Raw genomic sequence first — 11610 nt, 5'->3', positions numbered from 1 at the left:
CTTTTATCACCTCTATGCCTTGCACCCCCAACCCTCCAGCATTCCCATCCTCTTAGTTCATGTCCATGGATTGTACACATAAGTTCTTTGAATTCTCTGTTTCCTATATCATTTTTGACCTCTCCCCATCTATTTTATGCCTACCAATTATGCTGCTTCTTCTTTCTTGAAACTTTTTCCCTCTATTCTTCCCCTCCCCCTCCCTACTGAAAATCCTCCATGTGATGTCCATTCCTCTCATTCTGTTCCTGTTCTAGTTGTTTGCTTAGTTTTTGTTTTCATTGTTTTAATTTTTTTAGGTTCATTTGTTGATAATTGTGAGTTTGTTGTCATTTTACTGTTTATAGTTTTTGATCTTCTTCAGTTTCTTAGATAAGCCCCTTTAACATTTCATATAATAAGGGCTTGGTGATAATGAGTAGTTTTGAGATAGCAGTGACTTCCTCTGGTACATTCTTACACAGACAACCTAATAATCAGCACCATGCTGAGGAAGGCCACTATAGTTAGTCACAAGAATGTAAATGTTATTTGTTGACTCTCAGCTTTCAGAAGCAACTAAGAGACAAAGCACAGGAAATCTTACAGTTATAAAACAGGAAGTAAATATTACCAGTCCTGACACTGGGAAAGTAAAGTGCAGATAGTAGAAGCTGGGAGGTAGAAATGGACAGCTGAGGAAAAGAATAGGTTATACTTTCCTTTTACAAAATCAGAAGCCAAAAGTATTAACAGGTATTTGCTGGAATAATAAATAAAAAGTGTAAAAGTTTTAAATATAACTATATAAAGTAGTAGAGCTAATAACATAATTATATTGAGAATAAATATATAGGGAGAGGGAGTTAGAGAAGTGAGCTACATCCTCAGCTGTTAGAGGAGAAAACTGATTGATAATATCTACTATTGATTAATCAGGAAATGGCACTGTAAGCCTTTATTAGAGACTTTTAGGTTGCCTCTGCAATAGACAGCTAAATGGATTAAAAGTAGTTGATCTGAGGAGTCAAAGGTTGCACTAAAGATGGCATGTTTAGTATCTGCCCAGCTGAATCATCTTGAAAAACAAAAACAGGATATTCCAAGATGGCTACAGAGTAGCTGGAAGCTGTGTCTGCTTGCTCCCAGCCCCAGACTGAACTTGCAGTTAAACTGCAGAGCAATCAACTTGAAAATCAAGTGAAGTGTAGCTGATCTAAAATTTTATAAACAGGCGTACAGAGGAAGACACAGAGATTGTGAACCCTTGTGCAGGCGTGGCAACTGGGAAGTCGGAGGGACATCAGGGCAGCAGAGCTCCCTCCTCCTGGAAGCATGAGGTCTCAGTCCCATGCAGGGATCCCCAATCCAGAGCAACCAGGATGGGAAGGGACGCTTGCATGGCATCAGGCAGTGGGAATCAGTGGGGATTTGGTCCACTTAGGAGACTTGGAGTGCACCATCCCAGGGAAGGAGCTAGGGCATTGTTAAACCAAGAGCTTGGCAAGTTCTCTCTGATCTGTGACTGCTGGAGGGGCTACCCACTGGCAATGCCCAGCCAGAGGAGGGGTCTGCTCTATACACCCAGCAGTGACTTTGAGTGACTGTGTTCTCTGGAAGGACATTGGGCAGAGAGCCGGTCAGAGTCTAGACTGGGTGGCTTCAGGAAGAGGACCGGTATTGCTGACCTCCAGCACAGTGGCAGTGCCCCTCCCACCACCTGCCCTGTCCTGCAGTCTTCGGAGGCAAGGGAGGACAGCCCTGAGCTGGGAATTTGGCCCTGCCCTGCTTGGTTAGACAGCACTGGGGAGCTGGACATTTGGCTCATTCAGACCCCCAGTGCAGCTGGCATTTCAGTCCTGCCCTCCTGTTGCTGGCCCCACATGAAAAGATTGGAGTGCCAAGGAGGCCTGATTTTTTTTAATCCCCTTCTGCTTGGTGGTGGTACAGGGGTGGCAGCAAGCCACTCAAAGCTGGGGTTTTGTGACTGTGTCTCCCAGGTGGGCGTCTGTCTGGGAGTCTGCTGGGCATCTGCTAGACTCTGCAGCTGCATTATGGGGAAGCAGAGCCAAGTTCTGCATGGACTTCAGCTGGTACAGCCAACAAGGGAAGAGCAAGTGCACACACCCCCTTCCTACAGAAAATGAGCACACCCCCCAGCTAGAATTCCCTAATACCCATACTGAATGCAGTTCTATGGCAAAGGGAGAGCAGCTCAGTAGGGGTCCCTCAAAAGGCGAGACAGGAGGCAGACACAACCTCTGAGATCCAGAATCCCCACCTGCTGGTCTACTAGAAGCTACACCCTGACAAGTTTGCCAAAGGCCAGCAGAGACAGTGTCTGACATTGTCTAGCAACACAACCCTCTCAGGAGGCCCGGACCCATGCAACAAGTGGTAGCCCTGGACAACACTGGAGCAGGATCCAATGGGCTTCACAAACAGCTATCCACAGGGCCACCGCAGCAGGCTCAGCAATCTGCTGAAGAGAACCACACTTTTTTAGAAAAATCTTTTTATTTTTTCTTTTCTATTTCATTATTTCTTTCTTCTCTTTTTCCTTTCATGTCTCTTATTCTTTCCTTCCTTTTCTTACTCCATTTTTTTGCCTTTTTTGTTTTTTCCCCATTTTTCATTTCCTATTATTTATTTTATTTTTATTTTTCTGAACATATTTTTATTATTTTAATTTTTATTAATTTTTTCTTTCTTTTCTGTTCCTTCTTTCCTCCTTTCTGTTTTTTCCCTTCTCTGATTCGTTTTGAGTCTTGTCTTTGATTATTCATTTTTCTTTCTTTCTTTGTTGCTTTTTTGTCTCTGTTTTCTTTTTGTCTTTTGAAATCTTCACCAAAGGACATTTTTTTCATTGTTTCAGAGAAAGAGGAAGAGAGAGATGAAGAGAGAGATATACTGATCGGAAAAAGAAGCATTGGTCAGTTGCCTCCCACATGTGCCCAGGCAGGGGATTATACACACCAGGACCGAGGGATGAGCATGTAAACCAGAAATGTGCCCTGACTGGGAATTGAACCCACAACCTTTCATCTATGGGATGATGCTCCGAACCAACTGAGCTGCAATGACCAGGACTCTTTTTTCTTTTCTTCTTATTTTTTTGGTTGTTTTGTTGTTGGTGGTGGTTTGTATCTTTTGCTGAGTTATTTTTGGTTTGGTTTTGTATTGGTGTCTTTGGTTCTGTCAGCACCTGTACAACAGTTTGCACAACATGGTCAGGGTTGAGCCTCATAGTCAAGCAGCCTGAGAATCAAGCCCACCCCTGAGTGGGGCAACAGCAATCAAGGTGGGTGGAGGTGGAAGAGGGCATAAGGGGGAAATAGTAATGGAAAAAATACAATTAAAAAGTATTTTAATTTTTTAAAAAAGAACAAATTACAACAGGAGGGCCCACATAACCCACACAAGGGTAATTCCTAGAGTACCCAGCTCAGAAGATCAAAGAGATTGTACTACTGGGTCCCTCAGGACACCTAATACTGAAGGCCATGCCCCCAAGTCTGGGAGTACTAGCAGTTCTATTTAATACAAAGACAAACACACAATAGAAACAAACACAAAGATACAGCTAAAATGGGGAGACAAAGAAACAGGGTCCAAATAAAAGGACAGGAGGAATCTCCAGAAAAAAAGCTAAATGAAACAGAGCTAAGCAATTTATCAGAATCAGAGTTCAAATTAATGGTTATAAGGATGCTCATCAGCATGAAAAGGTACATAGATACCATGAAAAATAACCAATTGGAAATGAAGAAAAACATATCTGAAATATAATACACTGGAAGGAATAATCAGTAGGTTGGATGAAGCAGAGGATCAAATTAACAAATCAGAAGACAAGGTACAAAAAACACTCAATCAGATCAGCAAAAGAAAAAGAGAATTAAAAAGCGTGAAGATAGTTTAAGGGATGTTTGGGACAACATGAAACACAACAATATCTGAATCATAGGGATACTAGAAGGAGAAGAAAGAGAGCAAGGGATAGAGAATCTGTTAGAAGGGAAATAATGACAGAAAACTTGCCTAATCTGGTGAAGGAAAAAGTCATATGAGATCAAGAAGCACAGAGTGTCCAACAAAGGTAAACTCAAAGAGAACCACATCAACACACATCATAATTAAAATAACAAATGTTAAAGACATGGAGAGAATTTTGCAGGCAGTAAGAGACAGGCAGTTTCCTACAAGAGAGTTCACATAGGGCTGTCTGCTGATTTATCAATAGAAACACTACAGGCCAAGAGGTAATGGCATGAAGTATTCAAAGTAATGAAAAGCAAGGATCTGAAACCAAGAATGCTCTATCCAGCCAGGCTATCATTTAAAACTAAAGGTAAAATAGACACGTTCTCAGAAAAAAAAAAAAACACAGTTAAAGGAGTTCATTACTACCAAATCAGCATTGCAAGAAATGTTAAAGGGACTGCTATAATAAAAACAATAGAGAGAGGGGGCAACATAGGCATAAAGAATAAAAATGGCAATAAATAAGTACTTATCAATAATAACCTTAAGTGTAAATGGATAAAATGCTCCAATCAAAAGACATAGAATAGCTAAATAGATAAGAGAACATGACCCATGTATATGCTGTCTACAAGAGACTCCCCTCAAAACAAAAGATTCACATAGGCTGAAAATGAAGAAATGAAAAAAAAATATTTCATGCAAATGGAAATTAAAAAAAAGCTTGGGTAACAATACTTACAGTTAACAAAACAGACTTCAAAATAAAGGCCATAACAAAAGACAGAAAATGTCACTACATAATACTAAAGGGATTGATCTAGCAAGACGATGTAACCCTGGTAAACATATATGTACCCAATATAGGAGCACCTAAGCATATTTAAAAAAAAAACCTCTCAGTGGACTTGAAGGGAGAGATCGATAGCACTACAGTGATAGTAGGGAAATTTAACAACCCACTGACATCAGTGGATAGATCTTCCAGATGAAAACATGTCAACAAGGAAATAGCAACCATACACAACACTGTAGATCAGCTGAATTTAATTGATATTTATAGAACATTTTATCCCAAAGCAGCAGAATATACATTCATCTCAAGTGCACTTGGAACATTTTCAAATATAGACTGCATGTCAGGACACAACATAAGCCTTAACAAATTCAAGAAAATTGAAATCATATCAAGCATCTTCTCAGGTCACAATGGCATGAAATTAGAAATCAACTTGTAGGGTAAATGGAGTCAGTCAGGCTCCCTCACCCGGATGTCTGGGCAACAAAGAGAAGCAGTATTCCCACATGCACAGAATCGCACCGTGTTATACAATATCTTGGCATCCTGCTAGCTTGGTGTGCATGTAGTATATAAGGAAGTTGGGAATACCTGCCAGTGCAACACTTGGCTTGTGACTTGCATGGATTACCCCACCCTAGCTTAAAGGCATGCCAGACATTTCTATAGTCCTATGAATTTTCTTCCATCTGACCTTGAAAGGCTGCAGCACAGTTGGTGCCATCAGCAGGATTCATCACAGTATAGTATGACTATAAAAGGGCTGTTGGCCCCTTGGTGGGGGGTGTGGAAAGGTGAATGGTCATCAGTATGTGGTATCCGGTGGTGAGTCTCCTGGCAGCATGGGTTTCCCCTCAGAATTGGCCCAATGTTAGTGGTGCACCCAACATGGTAGAGAAGACCCTGTATATGGTAGGGGAGACCTTGGAGAAGCCAAGTGCCTGGTGGCTGCAGAGGCCATGCTCTGGATGCTCATGACCCAGTTTCTTTCAGTTTTGTGAGCTGAGACAGAAACTGCACTTTGCAACACAGCAAGTTACATAAACACCAAGGCAGAAAGAAAGCCTCAAAGGCTTGACTCAAATCTGTGTCCTGGAGGAAGACCTCTGAACAGCAAAGCCTCAGTGATCCCCCTCCCCAATAGTAGTGGACAACTGGTTAGAAGAGGAGGGGAATTGCCACTCCTGTACCCCCTTCCCCTCCCCGGCCCCACACAAACACAGAACACAGTTGCAGAGAGCAACTGAGCCAGAAGACTGCAGCCAGGGTTGGGTGCTCTAGTGGCGGCCCTGGCACCTGGAAAGCTCTGCTCTGAGCTTGTCAATCAGAACAGATGGTAGCAGCAGAGCAGACAGAGGTGGCTGCTCAGAAACTGCAGTGGCAGTGGGGCAGCCCAATGAAAAGAAGCAGCAGTCAGGAGGTACAGTGTCTTGAGTTCCCTCTGTCTCGCAGTTAAAGACTGCATGTGATTGCAAGCTGAACAATGTTTCTTGTGGCCCCAGAAGAGGAAGGTGGCCAGAGGTGAAGGGAAAAACCTGGCAGTGTGCCCTGAGAGAACCATCCTGTGTGTCTGGAGGATCATTTGGCTGTGTCAACATCCTGAGAAGAGGGAGGAAATATCCTTCGGCCATTTGAATGGAGGAAGGGCCAGAACCCGTCTAATAGGGGTTGGGCAGGGACTGGAAAAGATGAAGGCCAAGCAGTTCTCCCTGGGTAGTGGGTGACTGACCCCCATGAGTATACTGTGTATGTGTCCCCCATTCCTGAGTATATCCTGGGCCTTAATGTGCTCTAAGAATTGTGGCTATAAACCACTGTGAAAGAGCTCCAAATGTTCTTGGAGCTGCTGGAGATCCAGAGTGCTCTAGATCCTGCTAGACCCTGTGAGCTAGATGTACCTGTGACACAAGAAGGCTTTGGGTGGGGTCTGTGGCAGCTATTGGAATGGCTACATCAACCCTTGGGTTTCTGGTCCCAACTACTGAAGGGAGCAGAGGTGTGGTACTACCTGAAAAGCAACTGGCAGCAGTGTATGCTGCTCTGTTGGCTACGGAAGCTATGAAAGGAACTGCCCCAGTGACCATTGGAGGCTGGGCCCAAGAATGGATGGCCAAGCCTCCCAGTGGGATGGCTAAGATGTCCATGTTGGTTAAGTGGGGGGCTTATCTGCAACAAAGGACTATTCTGTCTACTAGCCCCCTACAGGCCCAGTTGCAGGAAGTATTGGGCCCTGTTTCCTATGTAGATGAAAAATCTACAGCTTCACACCTATAGAAGAAATAGAGACTAGTTTCTTCCATGAAGGGCAGGCACCTATTTCCTCAGATGCATAGGGTACTGATGGGTCCAGTAGGGGCCAGCCTGCTATGCAGACTGCTGTGGCGATTCATCCAGAAACAAACACCATCTGGTTTGACACTGGAGTAGCCAGTGGGCAGAACTGAGAGCCATGTGGCTCATGGCTGCTAATGAAGCACTGCCCCTATTTGCACAGAGAGTTGGGCAGTGTACCAGGGGGCTAACATTGTGGATCTCTATATGGCATGTAAATAAATGGATGGTTATGCATAGGCCATTGTGGGAGAAGGCCTTATGGCAACACCTCTGGGAATAATACCACCACAAGCAAATTACTATATATTGTGTGACTAGACATGCATCCCTTGCTTCTCCTGGGAATGATGAGCCTGATACATTAACCAAGGTGTGATGGTTGGAAACAGTACCTAACAGCCACCTGCCCAGCCATCAGGAAGAGAAGTAGCCCAGAGGCTACACTGTTGCCTCTTGCATGCTTGACAGAAGTCCATGTGATCTACTATAAAAGCTTGGGGGTTACCAGCCATCTTAGCAGAGGTATAGGAAGCTTGTGAGACCTGTGTTGTCTGCTCACAAGAGCATCCCTGGAGACTTGTGGGAACTACTGGGCAGGTGGTATGGGGACAGGTACTCCTGACCCAATGGCAGGTTGGTGTGGTTGGGCCCCTGCCTAGTTCAGAGGCGAATAAGTATGCAATCACATGTGTGGACACAACTACTAGACTTTTAGCAGCATACCCTGCATAGCACCAAGATCAAAATGCAGTAGTTGCTGTACTAGACTGTTTATGCACTGCCTATGGCTGACCCTTGATCACTGAAAGTGATCAGGGGATGCATTTCACTGGGGCCTTGGTGTAACAACGGGCCTGAGACCTGCAGATTGACTGGATGTTTCATGTAGGCTATAACCCCCAAGCTGCTGGGATGATTGAATGGTATAATGGTCTCTTAAAGCAAGACCTAAAAGCCATGGCTGCCACTCCTATGCTGGAGGGGATGGACAAAATGCTTACGAACTGTCCTCTGGACTCTAAATGAGAGGAGTTGGGGGGCAGGGCACAGCTCCAATGGACACACTGCTCCACTGGACTGCAGCTCTAATTCAGCTGCAGGTACAGACTAAGGGTGCTTTGCTGAAACCAGGCATGGGAAAACAAGGAAATATTATCTTGCCTGTGCCTGAGGGCCTAGTGCGAGGGCAGGCAGCCACTTGGATGTGGCTATGGGCAATAAAAGCCCCTCACATATGTTGGGTGGCTCTTGTTGCCCCTTGGGGACAAGGGGGTGGGAGAAGCTTGCAAACAGTGCCCTGGGTAATTTGGTATTCATACCTAGGGAGGCCCCTTCTGCCAGTCACTGTCTTATTGGCTGACCAGAAATTTGCTTGTATATTGCCTGAGGGTCATGATTTGCCATTGTTTGTTCCAATAACTGCTTTGTCTTTTCACCCCTAGAGCACAAAGTAACACCTTAGTGGACCGGGCATATATACCTATGCCTCAGTGGCTACCAATCAGCACGCTGAGTCTGCACTAAACTCTCCCTGAGCATAGCTGCTGGCCTCTCATGGTGCATCTCTCTGGCTTCCATCTCAAATTGGACTTGGTTACAGCACCAGTGGAATAGTGCACATTCCTTCTGCAATGCAACCTGGATGGTAATCTGCATTGGGGTGGATCAGCACCCTGCATCAACCTGCACTGGCTCTGGCCAGTGGTCAGCTGCTCCACAGGAGGTGGCTCAGGATTGGCTCACAGTTGGGAGAGTAGAGTTGGCTGGGCCAGCCCCTCTCTGTGTTAAGAACCTCAAGGAATGGGTCCAGGTGGACTAAACTCCTGAGGGTCTGTGTCAAAGACTCATCCTCCTGGACATTCCTGAGAAGCACAGAATAGTGCATGTGCTGAGGTTCCCACAGGGGCCCTCTGGCTGTGCAGCTCACATGGGTGCCCTTACTTGCACGGGGATCAGACTAGCCATTGTACTTAGGAATGGCCTTATTTGTTGCTTGCTGCTGTAGCTTGTACTACTGCTGTGGCATGTGGGTGCAGGGCACTGCCCTCCTCACCAAGAGACTCTCACAGAAGACATCCTCACATACATTGTATGGTGAGGAACCCTGAAGGGGTTGATTGTAGGGTGAATGGAGTCTCTCAGCCTCCCTCACCCAGATGTCTAGGCAACTAAAAGAAGCAGTTTCCCCATAACATTGAGAATGGGCCCAATAAGCAGTATTCCTATAACCTTGACTGGGCCTTCATGCACAGCATCACACTGTGTTATACAGTATTTTGGCATCCTGCCAGCTTGGTGTGCATGTAGTATATAAGGGAGTTGGGACTTCCTGCTGGCGAGATGTGTGGCTTGCTTGCAGTATGTGTGGATCGCCCCACCCTAGTATAAAGGCATGCCAGACATTCCTATGGCTCTATGAATTTTCTTTTATCTGATTGCATCCTGTGTGAACCTGCCCAGCCATGAAAGGCTGCAACACACAACTACAATAAAGAAATTCCAAAACATTCCAACATATGGAGGACTAATAGCATTTTATAAAACAATGAGTGGGAAACAGTGAGATCAAGAAGGAAATAAAAAACTACCTGGAAACAAGTGAAAATGAACACACAACAACCCAAAATCTATGGGGCACAGAGACAGCAGCCCTACCTGTTCGAAGCTTTACAGGCCTACTTCAAGAAGCAAGAAAAATCTCAAATAAACAATCTAAACCTGCACCCTAAAGAATTAGAAAAAGAACAACAAGAAAAGCCCAGAGTAAGTAGAAGGAGGTAAATAATAAAGACCAGAGTGGAAATAATGACATAAAGACTAAAGAAAGCAATTCAAAAGATCAATCCAAGAGCTGGTTCTTTGAAAAGATAAACGAGATTAATGAAACTTTAGCCAGACTCATCAAGAAAAAAAGAGAGGTCCCAAATAAATAAAATTAGGAATAAGAAAGGAGAAATAACAACTGACAACAAAGAAATGCAAAGGATTGTAAAAAATACTATGAAAAACTGCATGCCAAAAACAAATTAGCAAGCTGGGTAAACTGGACAAACTCCTAGAAACATGCAATGTTCCAAAATTCAATCAGGAAGAATCAGAAAATCTGACTAGACTGATAACAACTAATGAAATTGAAGCAGTAATAAAAAACTCCTGGCAAAATAAAAGGCCTGGACAAGACAGCTTCATAGGTGAATTTTACCTATGAATTCAAAGAACACCTGACTTCTGGTCAAGATGGAGGGAGGCATAGATAAATGTGGCTCATTTCCTTGCACAAGCACAGCAAACTTACAACTAAAATATAGAACAACAATCACTCAAAATCAACAGAAAATCGATCTTTGTAGTCGTCCGACAACCAAAGAATTAAAGACACCACATCCATCCAGATGGGTAGGAAGGATGAAAGGGAGAAGTGGAGACACAGAACCATCTGGTTCCAAACTCACATGTGGTAGACATAAAACAGGGATATCTTGGGAGTGAGGGGTCCCACCCTCACACCAGACCACCCAGCCCAGGGTTCTGGTGCCAGGAAGATAAGTCCCCATAATTACTGGCTGTAAAAACCGTGGGGGTTGGATCAGTGGAAGAAACTGCAGGATTCTCAGGCGTCTCCTCTGAAAGGGCCTTGCACTGCACACAGGCTTACATAGACTCACTCCCTCTGGCTAACCAATCAGTGTGTAGGGTCTGCACTGAACACCAGCACCAGGACAGCAGCTTGAAGGGCACCAGTGGCATATGGGGAGGAAGTGAAGTGTCTGGCATCAGGGCAAGAGCTGGGGGTCAGCTTCCTTCCAGAGAGAACTGCAGACAGTGGCCATTGTACCTTATCTGAGCCCTCCCACACAGAGCCGCAGTGCTCTGGCACCATATCTGAATCTCCATCATCCTGGCTCACATACTCTGATGATTACCTAAAGTTGGCCCGCTCTAACTTACAGGCCCACCAAAGTAATCCTCCCACCCCAGTAACAGAGGCTTTTTCTTATGGAGGGCTGGGCTAGGCACCAGGCTTCAGACCTCTCTAAATCTGCTCAATAAGCAACAGCTGAGCCCAGTCCCAGTACTTCTCACTGAATGGCCCCAGGCCTCACACTGGCAGCAGCCATCTGAAGATCCCTTTACAGGTTAAGCAAAGGAGCCCCAGACAGAACAAAGGAAGAGAATGACCTTGGACTGTACCACCCTGGAAGCTTCAGAGCCTGTGCACCCAGTAGACAGTTACAGACCATGTTGGAGCACCACCCAACCACCTCCACAAGCCAGGGAGGGGAGGTGGTGGCTGGCCAAGGGTGTCAGCCAGTTCTACCAGCTATCTGGACTGGGTAAATTTCCACCATTGACTTGCTGACAGCAATCAAGACTCATTTGCAAGAGGAAGGAGTACTCAGCCCACATGGAGCACAGACCTTGAGTACCCAGCTTGGGAGATAGAGCAGGACGTGCCATTACTACACCTACTACAATAGGCTATGCTACCAAGACACGGAGTCAAAGCAGCTCTA

The sequence above is a fragment of the Phyllostomus hastatus genome, unplaced genomic scaffold (assembly GCF_019186645.2).
Source record: "Phyllostomus hastatus isolate PE091 unplaced genomic scaffold, TTU_PhHast_1.1 phas_scaffold_39, whole genome shotgun sequence".
Classification (NCBI taxonomy): Eukaryota; Metazoa; Chordata; class Mammalia; order Chiroptera; family Phyllostomidae; genus Phyllostomus; species Phyllostomus hastatus.
Note: the sequence above shows the minus strand (reverse complement) of the source record.